Here is a 13,203-nt window from a genome sequence, read left to right as displayed (position 1 = left end):
TCTGTTCCAAAAGATAAAACCTAGTTGTCTTATCCTAAATATGATTGTTTTTAAGTTTCTGCTATGCTGGAGAAATGGGTTTAAATTATGTCCTAAGGTTGGCCAAGTGCAATTTCTTCTCTCTTCCACATTGATTTGCCAGCTCAGTTAAGGGACCAGCTCCTTTTAATAAGCCCAGTCCATCCCAGATTTTGAGACTAAAGGACAAATGGGGAGGTGTGAGTAGGACAGGCTTTGTGCACCCATTTGCACAGGATGAAGGAGGCAGAGAGCAAGCAGCCTTGCTAACTCTTCTCCTTCCCTTTTACAAGGAAACTTTGCTGTGAGCCCGCATGGCTGTTCTGATGCCAGCAAGTTCCCTGCAGATGGAGAGAGCAAATAAAAATGTGCATATTTACATTATACATGCAGATTAGATAGTGTGCATTCCTCACAGCCTGTCCCTGAAACACCCTCCAAAAGGAGCGTGGGGGAGAATGCAAAGAAGTTGAGTCCAACGCTGATCTCCTATTGTCTCACTCCCACACTATGGGAATTAGACAATATGTACCCCCAGCTGATTAACCCTTTCTAGTGACCTGCATCATGGACAAAACTCTCAGTCTCTGGCAATCTCTACCTTAGTGCAAAAGAGCACTATTATATTTGCTTGCAGAATAGTGCTAAATTAAAAAGTCAGCAGAATTATCTGCAGGGCGGCAGTGGTAATGATGGGGAAATTAATTAGTGCATTTCTGAACCTTTGCATGATCTAGTGGAAGAAGAGAGTGTGCACACAAGGAGTTACCCTGACACAGAGAAAAATAATTTAAAGATTGGACTGAAGCCCTTTTGTGTTTACAAAGAACTTTTGCAATCAGGCTGACTTCCTTAAACCACTTCACCCCTTGAACCTCTGTCTCTCTGAACATCCTTCCCCCTCACACATAAACCTGCTTACCCTCAAAGCTGGTTTCAGGCTCTGTGTGTTTGCCTCCCTCCAGCCTCATACCTCTACCAGACTCACCTTCCTACCCTGAGATCAATTGGGGAGAAGAGAGTTCATGAGGGAAGTAAGAATCCAGTGATGGGACACCCAAAGTCTGCTGCTGGGGAAGGTCAATTAAAACTCCTTTGAAAGCAGTAGGAGGACAAGTGGGAGAGCAGTGTCAGACCCACCTCTTCCCACAACAGGTTGGAAGATTTTTGGACCCAAATCTCTTTCCTTTTGCCTGGCTAGGTCTTGGATACCTGTATAGGACTGAGCTGTTCAATCCCATCTGCACTGAGAGCACCAAGACCAGAGCTTGGTAAAACACCCACCTTGCTGCAGGTGTCCCCTTCTTAAAGGCCTTGAGTTAGACACATATACAAAAAACATTCTGCATGGAAAGAAGTCTGGGGTCATGGTTTGCTGACAGACCCAGGGTGGGAGAAGCCTGTGGCAACCAGAAGCCACTGCCTGGGCCACAAGGAGCCATGGGCTGAGCCCACTGCTCCCTATCTCCTCTCCCACCTGCAGCACTCATGTCTGCCCTCTCAAACGTGCTGCCTCAGGGCACCTGTTCTTCTGTTCTTTATTGAGAGAGCAGCACACTCACTCACACCTGCTCCCCTCACCCTCCCACACAGCTCAGCATTGCCACAAACTTAGGAAACTATGCCCATTTCTCCCCAGAAAATCCTTGCCAGGCTCTGCCAGCTGCCACCTCGCTGACAGATGTTCTGCTCAAGTACTCTCTATCATTTTTACATAGTGGCAGCCGGGTTAAATATTTCACACCTCATGCCAAACTTTTAATGCTCCCAGTTGGAGGGAGTGGCATCACCAAGCTCAGCCTGGGCCATCCAGAATTTTGGGTTGCTGATTCCTCAGCTCTCCATGGTCTTCCTAGCAGGTGGGTCACAGTTTTTTGTGTGGGAAGCAGCTTTCCTTGGAGTCAGGTGAATTCCAACCTTTTGAGCTGTAAGGAGAAGAGCCTGCACAGTGCCAGTTGCAGGAAAAGGCTTGGCTGAATATAAGATATGGAGAAATGAGAGATTCATGGCATTTTCCAGGCAGATGAATACATTATACTTTTTGATATCTTTTTAAAAGTGCAGTTTTCCAATTTATATCCATGAGGTATAAATTGCCTTTGACTTTTTTCATATAGAGTTTGTTTCTGACACTGATAAGCTTATGTGGCTGTATGAGATCAAAGCTGTAGATTAAAAAAAAAATAAAATAAAGGAAAAGCACCTGCTTTAGGTCCCAAATCAACCCCCAAATATATGTGAGGACTTAAAATTAGGAAATTGCTCTTGCATTTTTAAAGAAGCTGTTAGAACATTCAGCCCTCATTCACTTAGCATATACAATATTGCCCATTCAGAGCCTTGGAGCCTAGTTTATTTTAGTGTTATATCAATTTGGTGTTCCAGCACTGTAATTCTCTGCTAGGTCAATGCCAATCGTGTTGAGTTTTTTCAAGGTGCAGAGTCTCAGTTCACAGAAGGGCAGGTGCTGAGTTAAACAATTACCCCATTGCCATCCTAGAGCATAGGAAAATGTAAAGATGACCCAAGATTTTACTGCAGAAAAGGAGCCCCAGATGCAGTGTGTGATTGAAGCTGACAGATCACCGCATTTATAGCAAGTTAAATGCAGGTCTGGAGCAATTTTGTGTAAAATTGAAGGAAAATAGTAAAGTCAATGTGTCACAAAGTACCATGCAAATGTTGTGAATAAAAGCTTCAAAGGGTACTAAAGTGCCATTGATTACCTCTGAGAGGTTCTTTAAGATCTCGAGCCCAAGAAAAAGAACTTACATATACAATGTAATGTTAAACCATCATCTCCACATTTCTAGTAATCACCTCTTCTCCAGACAATCCAGCCATTAGCAGCCTGTCAGGGGGTTCTCACTAAAAATACACAAGGAAATCGCAGCAAGTTACATCCCTGCTAAGATCAACAGCATTATGCCCTTCAAAAGCCACCAGTGGTCACCTCTGCTTTGGCAGCTAAGATTTAAACAGGGATTAACATGTTTATTCTAAATGATGGTTTAATGTCTTGTGTATCCTGAAAGCCAGTCAGAATTCAGAGATGGTAGCAAAATGCCTCATCACCTTTCTTTACATTTTCATCGTGCCTCCTACCATGGCTTGTTTTATAGATATAGAATCTAATAAACTAAGATCATATACTTTTGGGGAGAGGAGGAGAGGAGAAAATTACATGCTTGGTTGGTAATGATAACAAGATTGCCATAGAAAGCGTGTCATTTTGAGGAGGAATTTAGAATAATGCAGAGCTCACATGGCATGGGCGAAGCAGATTTAAACCTGACAGTGCAAAATGGAGATGGGGAATGAAAAGGGAAATCACTGAGTGTTTCCATGTGTAACCTCCAAGGACTGGCATTTCTAGCTCTCAGAAGCAGTGTCCATGAGCAACGTCAGGCTGGCACAGTTTTTTTAGCCCTTTTCAACCCTCTTCTGAAGCAACAGGCTGAAGACAGAGAGGAAGAAGAGTAGGAGGAATGAGCTGATATTAACTACAGGCAAGTATCCACACTGGAAAGCTGTGCCATGTCCTGGTTTTTACAGTTGAAGAAAGCTGTTGGCAAATGAAGAGTGCTTTGAGAGAAAAAAAACAAAAGGGCAAGCAAAAAAAAAAAAAAAAAAAAAAAAAGCTTTAATGATTGTTTCAAAGACAAGAGATGTCACTGTAGACTCAAATCTCCACACGGGTACCTTACCAGGGACCAGTTGATTGGCTGACTTGGATACAATTTGGAAATTCCTACATGAGAAGCATTGTGGCAATAAACTCATGCTGAAAACAGAAACAGCTGGTTACAACAGCCTGAGATAAGAGCGAGACAGTGCATTTTAGAGCATTTAGCATAAAACATCCTTCCATCAAAACTACTTATCTCATCCTTCTTCACTAGCACTTTTGTTGCTGTTTCAACCCCTGACGGGTTTCTTTCATTTGTTTTTGACACTTTGGGCTTGTCCTAAGCCTGTTGAGTGATGACATTCCCTGAGCTGCTTTACAGGGAGGTGGAGTGAGAAGGAATGACAGCAAGGCATGTTCTGGGAGCACCATTCTCTGCTTGCCAGTCTCCCGTGAGCATTTTTAGGGTCAGGCTACCTTCTGAGGAAGGAACTGAGCACCAGAGCCCTGCTCTCTCTGTCTGTGTGGCCAGTAGCTCTGTGCTGTTAACACATGGGCTGCATGCACTGGGACAGGGAGCAGCTTGTGTTTGCAGGGACTTCCAAGGAGAACAGCCTGGAAACGTCAGAACTCCTTTCCTTTACAGGCCCACTCTTGGGAAGTGCTGGAGGAAGCTCAGTCCAGCCACAGACTGCAGTAAGGAGGGTGCTGTCATGCAGAAAATCTTGGCAGGAGCCTTCGAGTGCTGAGCCCTCTCCCAGCACCACAAACCAGCCCAGCCAAGCGAGCGACAGCCACTAACAGGCCATCTCCAGCCTGGCCCAGATCCGAGTGCCTGTCTGAGCCAATGCTCACTAGCACTGTGCTTTACCTAGACAAAGTCAGCCAGGTGGCATTGGCAAGGAACCAAGACAAGCAGCTCATTCCTGGGGAGCAGTCTTCCATCCGAGGTGGCACGTGATGGGAGATGTGGTGCATATTGGCAGCGAGATCAGATGTGCCTATAACAGTTTCTGAAGCTCTGGAACTAGATCAGGCTTGAAATTTAGAGAAATTTGGTTAGCTTGTTCTGTTTTGTCTGAATAGCACTTCTTTTTTTTGTATGTGGGATCTGGCTTCAGCTCCTGTTGGGAGTGCTGAAATTCCATCACAAAAGCTGCCTCATCACTTAGCTTTTTATTATAGTCTTTCAGCACCACATGACTGTTAGTGAATCTCCAGCCATGCTGGAAATGGGAAAAAACAACCAATAGCTTTTTAGATAGTGCAAAAAGACCATGTGTTTCTGCCAACCCCCATTTGCATTTCCCCTCTCCCCCAACTACCACAAGATGGGATTAACTGGAGGTCCCCATTGCCTTCAGGATGATTATTTGCAGTGGGAGGTATTTTTCAGAGTGAGTGACAGCACTGTGGTGGGAGGGAGAGATATCCCTTGAGGGGCCTCTAATACCCTCTTTGCATTTCCCATTCCTTGGTAATTACTCCTCTGCAGGCCTGTCCTGCAGGGTTGGCCTGCCTAGCCAGTAATTGCCAAAGGAATCAAAATACAAAGTATGGCAGCTGCAGGCATCCAGTGGAAAATGCACATGCACAAGACTAAGGGAAGAGAGAGAGAGAGAAGAGAAAGCACACTAAAGAAAAGGCAAACACTTGCAGCAGGCTGGTGTGTCCTTGACCGAAGGAGACATCAAAGACAGCTCCAGTGATTTACTCTTTGACAGGCTGGCATGTCCGTGATTCACGGAGCTAATCAATTAGGTGATACATTCCCCCTCCCTGCCACCCCTTTATTTTTAACAGCTTCTTGCCAAGAGTGGAAATGCTCCAGAACGGAATGGGTAACCACATCCAGACCATGCTGCAAGACCTGATAAATATCATCCCTGTGGATCTGCAAGGGGGTCAGGACTCTACTAAAGGGAATTTGTCAATTGGACTCTACTAAAGGGAATTTGCCAATTGGGCGAGGCAGTTTAGCCCCATCAACAGTGCATGACACAATTCCTGGGGCATACTAGACAGCTGCACATCTCCTTTATTTAACTGGATTTAGGTCTATCCCTACTTCACTCCTTCTGTGCCACATGCAGGCTTTTCAAGACATTCAGCACTTCAGCTCTTCAGCCCTGTGCAAGCAGAGTGGCCTTAAGAAGCACCCTTCTCTCTGAACATACATATCTACACCTAGAGATAGCAACACGGACCTCTCTTAAACCCAAAGGGACTCTTCATGTTTCCTCCCCTCCTTTTGGGTGCACATACTCATACACACACAGGAGTGAGAGATGCACAAAACAAGTTAGAGGCACTTCAGGGGCACCTACACACACACAGGTACATGCCTCAATCATTTCCATATTTATGATCTGTCACCTGAATTACAGTTCAAGAACTTATATATGCAAGCACTCACCCTGAGTTCACACAGACTATTCCATGTGTGCACCATCCCCAAGGCATGCACCAACTTTCAGCCAGTGGCTGCTCTGATGACTGCTACTGGGGAGAAATTAGTAAAAAAGCAGCATTCTCATTGTCTGCTTCCTCCAGCTCGTTCCAGGTGGGATGTAGGGAAGCAGAGCACAGCTTTACATCTCAAACCAACAGCATCTGCAATAACAAAACCCTTTAGAGCTGTTCAGGGTTGAATCTTTGACATGTAATGATCAAAAATAAAACACGGCAGTCCTGCATTTTCCAAGCACTCTATCGAGGGACAGCACTCTCCTCTTCATATAGAAACATCATTGGTTGTCCTTTTTTTCTTTTTTTAAAATGAGAGCCATTGTCACAGCAGAGCAATTCCTAGTCCTGGGAGGTACAGAGGCTGGGGAATACATCACTACAGGCTTTTGGGACTGAGAACTGCAGCCAGTCTGGTGCTGCAGAAAGAACCCTCCATTTACTATTTGTGCTTCTTCTCTCCTAATAGGAAGCTACAGAAATCTGGTCACAGTTCAGTACAGTCAGGGAGAGAGCAGTTTCAGGGTTTGGGGAATAAACCCCTTCATACATGGTATTTTCTGAAGATCATGGTCATCCCAGGACAGAAATCTTCTCAGGGATACACAGAGGGACTGAACCATTTGGAGGCATAGCCAGAGGCTGAATGAGTTTGTCAGAGCTTGGGTGCTGAGCCAGCCGTATCAGTATTTGCAGTGTTTAAAATTTAATTGAAGATAATATCAGAAATCTCTAGTCTTTGTGGCTGCAAGACATCTTTTGAGCATGGCCATTGTAATGCTCCCCATATGAATATGCTTATGCACGGCTCAAAAAGCCAGTCACAAACTGATGAAAATGCCTCAGAAAAGAGCCACAGTTACTCCTTAAAAGTTACTCTTGAAAGAAAGATTTCTCCCTACTTGTCTTAAAACCCAAGACCTGGCAGGAATTATCTCAGGGTAATCCCTGGTGAATGTTTACTGCTGATCTTTCCAGGAGAAACATGATGCTAACAAAGAGGAGAGGACAGTGTTGTGCACTGGCAGAGCACCATCAGACAGAAGTTTGTTGAGAAGCTGGGAGTTCACACAGGTTTTATCTCCACTTCTTAGCCTCACCAGCCATTACATAGTTGCATGGTGAAGAAATCCTCCCCTCTGGGTTCAGACTGGAGATCTCTCACTCTGGCTCATTGAGTTCAGAGAATGCAGGCAAAAAGCTGACAGTCTTACCCCATTCACTTCCCTTCATAGCACAGACTGCCTTGGGCATCCTGGGGTGCACACAGCTGAGCCCAGGCTCCTGGCTCCCTCTTGCTGCTTGGAAGTCTCCTTTGAAAGCAGAGACATTGTTGAACATTCTTTGATTTGATCTAGATGAAACCTCTCATCAGGTCCTGCTGCTCTTCATGGCAAAATACCCACAGGCAACAGAGTCCAATTTTTACCCATTCAGCTTCAGGCATAAATTTGCTGTTTTCAAAGTGTAGACAGCATCAGATGGCAGAGTGAAGGGGAAAAAAAAGTCCTCCACCAGCTGTGAAAACTGCCCTTTTAATTTTCATGAAAAGATATGAGACAAGAACAAAACAAATGTTCTGCTGGCTGTTTCATTCCTTACTTGTGTTGTCGACAGCGAGCATTTCCTTTCACCATTAAACTCTTAGAAGTCATTAGCTGCTGGATCTCTTTTTAGCTTCACTCCTTTCTCCTCGGTGAATTACATCCTTCTAGATATCACCTCTTGAATTCATGTTTAATTTGTATGGGGCAAGTTTTATCTGTTCTGCCTGTGACATGAAAATTGTTGTTTCCTCTTCTTTCACCTAGGATTCTTTGTTAAGGTAAATCCTTTACCTATTTCTGTTACTACACTTTGAGGTCTGACTTCACATATAAGACTTTCTGGTTTACATCTACACTGGATCTCATTAAAACTATGCATCAGTCCAGATTTCTCCTCATTATAACAGTCAGAGCTTATGGGAACATAGTTATAATGAGGCCAAAGAGTATAGCTCAAAAACAATTCCTAATAGCTCATTAGCAAAAGAAGATAAGTCAGATACCACTGTTGTTCCCTTTAAAGATGAGAGCCATCTCCTTCCCAGCCCATGGAGCTCAGCAACATTTAGTCTTTAAAATCAAGGCAAAGCTGTCTTCTTCACTGAGGTGTGTCTCACTGCTTTAGAAGTGTCCTGGACTCCTGTGTGCTGTGATGATATCTGCAGATGTTCAGGAATCACTTAATGAGCTCAGGGCTCATTTCCCACTTTCTCGGTGTTCCCACTACACCTGGAAAAGCAGCACTACTCACTGGGAACTCAACTGCTGGTGCTCTTTCCTCTCTTACTTCAAGGTGGATCCACTCCTTCCCAATCCTGTGCCTTTGGTGTTCTGCTTCCTCTCCCTCAGAGTTGCTGAGGTTTGTACATCAGCCTGACATAGATTTATTCCAAAAATTCACGAGAATCTCGGTGGTGGGAACATAATCTGAGCTGGTGATGTATTGCACCCATGGAAGATTTCAGAATTCCCCTCTTTTTTTTTACACAAATAGACAAAGAGAGAAGTGTTCAAGTTTGCAAAAAGGCTTTAAAAGAGCTGGTATTTTTTCTTCTTCCCATTCTGGGTAACATCCAGCAGGAGCTACTACAGACTTGGAAGTGCTATGGAGAGCTACCAAACCTTTCAGCTGCAAAGGAGCAGACTGAAAGCCATTGCCTAGGCTTTACCCTGCCCTTACCCGGGAAAGGTGGCTAAACACTATGGAAAATCTGTGAAAACCACCAAGCAAGCACCTTAGAATTGATGCACGCATATTATTGCATTGCTGGGACATTTCTCAGGATATGATTCACGTTGTAAGATAACAGTGAAATGAAAAGCTCAGGAGGAGCCTCATTGCTTAGACAGTCTGGCTCATGTGTTCTTATTAGCTACTCACAGTACCTATCAAAGAAAAATTCTATCATCAGTGGTACTTAATGCTGCACTTTTGGCTCAGTTCACTGAAGGCTCAAGACGTTATATTCTGACAGTCTCACAAGGTGCTGCGTCTCCTTCTAGAGCTGACACGATGGGTGCCTCTTCAGAATGGGTGATGTCTGGCCATGGAAGGCCTGCAGAGTGATGATGCCACAACTGTGGAGTCCCCCATCCTCAGGAACAGCGTGCTGCCATCATCCATCAGGCTCAAACTCCTGCTGCAGCTGCAGGGCAGTGTGGGAGCTGCTGGCTTCGGGTCTCTGCGTGTGGCTGACAGAGCTGCCCAGCTGAAGTGGGAAGGTGTCATCTCCCCTGGAGGAATAAGCTCCTCAGTCAGAAGCAGGAGCACAACTATATTTGAAAGCATTTTATTTTTAGCTTATCATTCATAATTCCGCTTGTGCACGTCATAGTGACTCATGCTTTGTTCTTCTTCCTTGAGCTGGTAGTTGCAGAAACAACACGAATCTTTGTTTACTGCATGGCCTCTCTATTTGAGGGCTTGTTGTTAGGTTTGGCTCTAGCAAGGGCTTCTTCTCAACCCAACACTATATGCCATAAGAGGTTGGATAAATGCCTTCTTTTTTCCCCTAAGAAATGTGGTTTTGGTAAAATGTAGATGTAGTAAATGCAGATGCAGTGGTCACAACTGTCTGAAACAGAAAAGGTCTCCAAAGGAAAAAGAAGTTATTAACACAATGGAGAGGAGCATCAAATCCTGTTCCTCACACCAGTACCAAGCCCTCAGCAGATGTTCAGTCCAGATGATAACCCAGAACATCTGTGCCATATCCTCTACCTGCTGCAAGCCACAAAATGTCACCCTGCAAGACCTTGCAATAAACTTCAGACAAGTGTAGAAAAGACAAAACCTTCCAAACTGCGGTGTATTACAGAGAAAAAATGAGAGACCAAAGGGAAAGGAAGGAGCAAGCAAAAAAAAGCTCCTAAAAGTTACGTCATATGTTCTACATGCTCTGATACTGATTTTTCCCGATGTAAAGCCATGGCACTGTGCTAACAACCAGCACTTTTTGTACCCTGGAGCTCATGGCTCACCTAAGCTTTCTCTGATCCCTCCAGTGAGCCATTAGTGCACCAACTGTTGTGAGGTTGTTTTAGCAACAGTTTGAAAAGTGATTTTTATGAGCTGTTTATTACCTTCTCAGATTTATTGTGTTCCATTCAGACTGATTATGTGGGGGAAAAAAAAAATCTCTAAAAAAACATGAACTAAACCAAACCATACCAAACCAAAGAGGCTGTATGTCTTTTCTTCCTTTATTTTTCTCTTTCCCCAACACATTTGGAATAAGTCTCAGAATTAATTTAAGTCAACATTGTGAAAAGCAGTAATTGGTCTTGAATATTTCAAAGTCTGAGTATTTAAATTAAGGTTCTTGTGAGTGAATTTAGTTGCAGGAGGTGATTTGTGGATTCATTCCCAATGATTACAAGGTGATTACCTTCTCCTTCCTGTCTCAGGAATCTGTGTCTCAGGCTTGACATGTAAAGGTGGATAGACCTTGTATTTTCAGAGCTTGATGATGCTGATGAGAACTTCTCCACAGCCCAGGCCTGAAAGGCTAACAGGTGTTGCACCAAGCAGGGGGTGTGGGAAAGATTTCTCCTCCAAGGATGTGGGGTTATGCAAATTAACACCAAACTGCTCAGAAGAATCTCATCGAGATGTTATAGGGGACTTCTTCTGCCAATAGCACCAGTCTCCATGGCTGAGCTTTGGATAAAAGCTGCTATGTTGACAAATTAAGGGTCTTTTCTCTCCATTTATTCTTCCTCTATGTATTTTCCTATCATGGCTCCAGCCACAAATTTCAGCAAATTTCCAATTTTTGCTGTGATTATAGAGTGATTGCTCAAGCAAGTACATGTGCAAAATAGGTCTGCACATGTACTGACTGGCCTGCCAGTCCCTCAACACAGCTCCAGCAAGCCCAGATCCCATTTTCCCCAGCTTCAGTGGCAAGGGAGTTATCCCACTCCACATGATGCCTGTGGGAGCCAGTCTACTGATTGTAAAAAAAGCTCTGGGAATTGCAAGACCAAGTCCCAGGAAATCCAGTGAGACTGAAAGCTGGACACACAGCTGAAGATTTTCCCTTTCCCCTGGCAGTTAATGAGAGGAAAGCCCAGGAGGATTCTTTGCCAGCTGTGGGCTAGGACAGGAATGTGGTTCCTGTCATGGGCACATGGGAGCAGCGTCCTGCAGGGAGGAGGGAGCCAGATTAAACACATCCCCTGGCTGTGTGAGGCACCACTGTGTTTCTGACTCATCACTCCTCTTGTGGATTTTTCTTTCTTTGTTTTTTTCCCCTTCTTCTGGTCTGTCCATTGACTGAAGAGGCCACAGACAGTGAACTCTCCATCAGCCCGAAAAGAAATGGGTTTTCTTAGGTATATACTTATTTCGGTATCAAGATATCAAGTGATATCAAGATCTTCAGTCTTCACAGTAATTAATACCCATCCATCAGCTTTAAAATCAGCTGTGTATAATAAATGCAAGAAGCTAAACATCTTGCTGCTGAGATAGTTGTCATCCAGGCAAGACAAGCCTCCTGTCGAGGGCTCATTCATGTAGTGTCTCTAAAGGCCAGATGCAGCCTTAAGAATCTGAGAATTCAGAGATTTGCCCTGCTGCCTTGTTACTCTGCATGATCATTTCTGATAAGTGTTCTTGTTTAATAATTTCCCTGCATAAAGCCCAGGGTTCTCTTATGTTTGCCTGTGTCATATTAATAAAAGTCCATTTGGGAGGATGCTGGGGGTGGAAATTATTTGACCGAGGTTAAGTAACAATTGTACAAAATTGTTTTGACATTATGTTAATATCTGCTCGTGCATTATCCTCAATTTAAAGTTAATCACCAAAATTGCCATTGCAGTTCCCAAAATCTAATGAAATAAGATTTGTTGAGGTGTGAATAATATAGAAATTGAGAAGCGCACAGTCACTATTAAAAAAAAAGGAAATAAACTGCTGGCTTTAACTCTCTGAGTGCTCATATAAACTGAGGTGAGTCCACAAATTATATCAGACCTTTAACACTTTGAATTTGTGGCAGGGACTGAGCAGGGTCTGGAGCAGTGTGTCCTGCTCGTGGGCTTGTGTGTGCACACAGGGCTCAGCACAGCAGGGTCCCACTCCTGTCCCAGCTCCTGGGGCATGGCTGGACATTTCCAGCTAATAAATAGGAATTGGTGCTTTAACGGTCACTGGGCTTCACCATGACTTGGCTGTGCTAGGATGAACACATCTCATCTGGGAAGATGAAGACAGACCACTGCTATCATGAAAAAGCTTTTTAAAAAAAAAATGATTGCCATAAATTTTAATAAAAAACAGTGGGGAAATATTAGCACAAGGAATGAAAAGAGATGAAGGAATCTGTTTGCCTCTTGTGTTACACCTGAATGAATATGGAGGAAATAAAGGAAGAAACTTCAGTGCTGTATATGACAGTCTGGTCCACAGCTCACTGTTAGCTGACTTAGATAAAACAAATACAAAAATATTTTTTAAAAAATAAACTAGATCCATACTCACACAGAGGCTTGGTACAGAATGAATTCAAAGATAAACTGTGTGCTACTGGGAGAAAGTAATAATAGCTATTTTTGTAAAATTTGAAAATGGGAAACTGGTGGATTTGAACCAGGGTTTCAACCACAGGAAGAGAATATATAATAGTTCTGAGAAAGGGCATCCCAACAGCACACCTAGAGGCTTGCTGCCTTAGATGTGTGAGTGGGTTATAAGAGGAAGGGTGGGACAACTGCTGCAGGCTGGGCTGGGAGTCAGAGACACGACTGTGAGCATGGCTGGGTGGCTCAGGATGTGTTTGCAGGGACAGTGATGCTCTGCTCTTCACCTGTGCCATTTCCAGTCCAGGGAACAGGCACAGAAAGGAGGAAACAGGAGATATGTGGGGGGAAAAAAAGAGAAGATAAAGACAAAATAAAAGGACCAAAGAAAGAATGGAGGAAAAATCAAACACAGACAATTGCAGCATCTTTCCACAGACGTAACTAAAAGTTGTCACAAATTACAGAGCAACATTACAGAGTAACATTTCCTTATGTCAGATTGAAGTACAAGAA

Source organism: Sturnus vulgaris, chromosome 13 (assembly GCF_052056855.1).
Source record: "Sturnus vulgaris isolate bStuVul1 chromosome 13, bStuVul1.hap1, whole genome shotgun sequence".
Classification (NCBI taxonomy): domain Eukaryota; kingdom Metazoa; phylum Chordata; class Aves; order Passeriformes; family Sturnidae; genus Sturnus; species Sturnus vulgaris.
Note: the sequence above shows the minus strand (reverse complement) of the source record.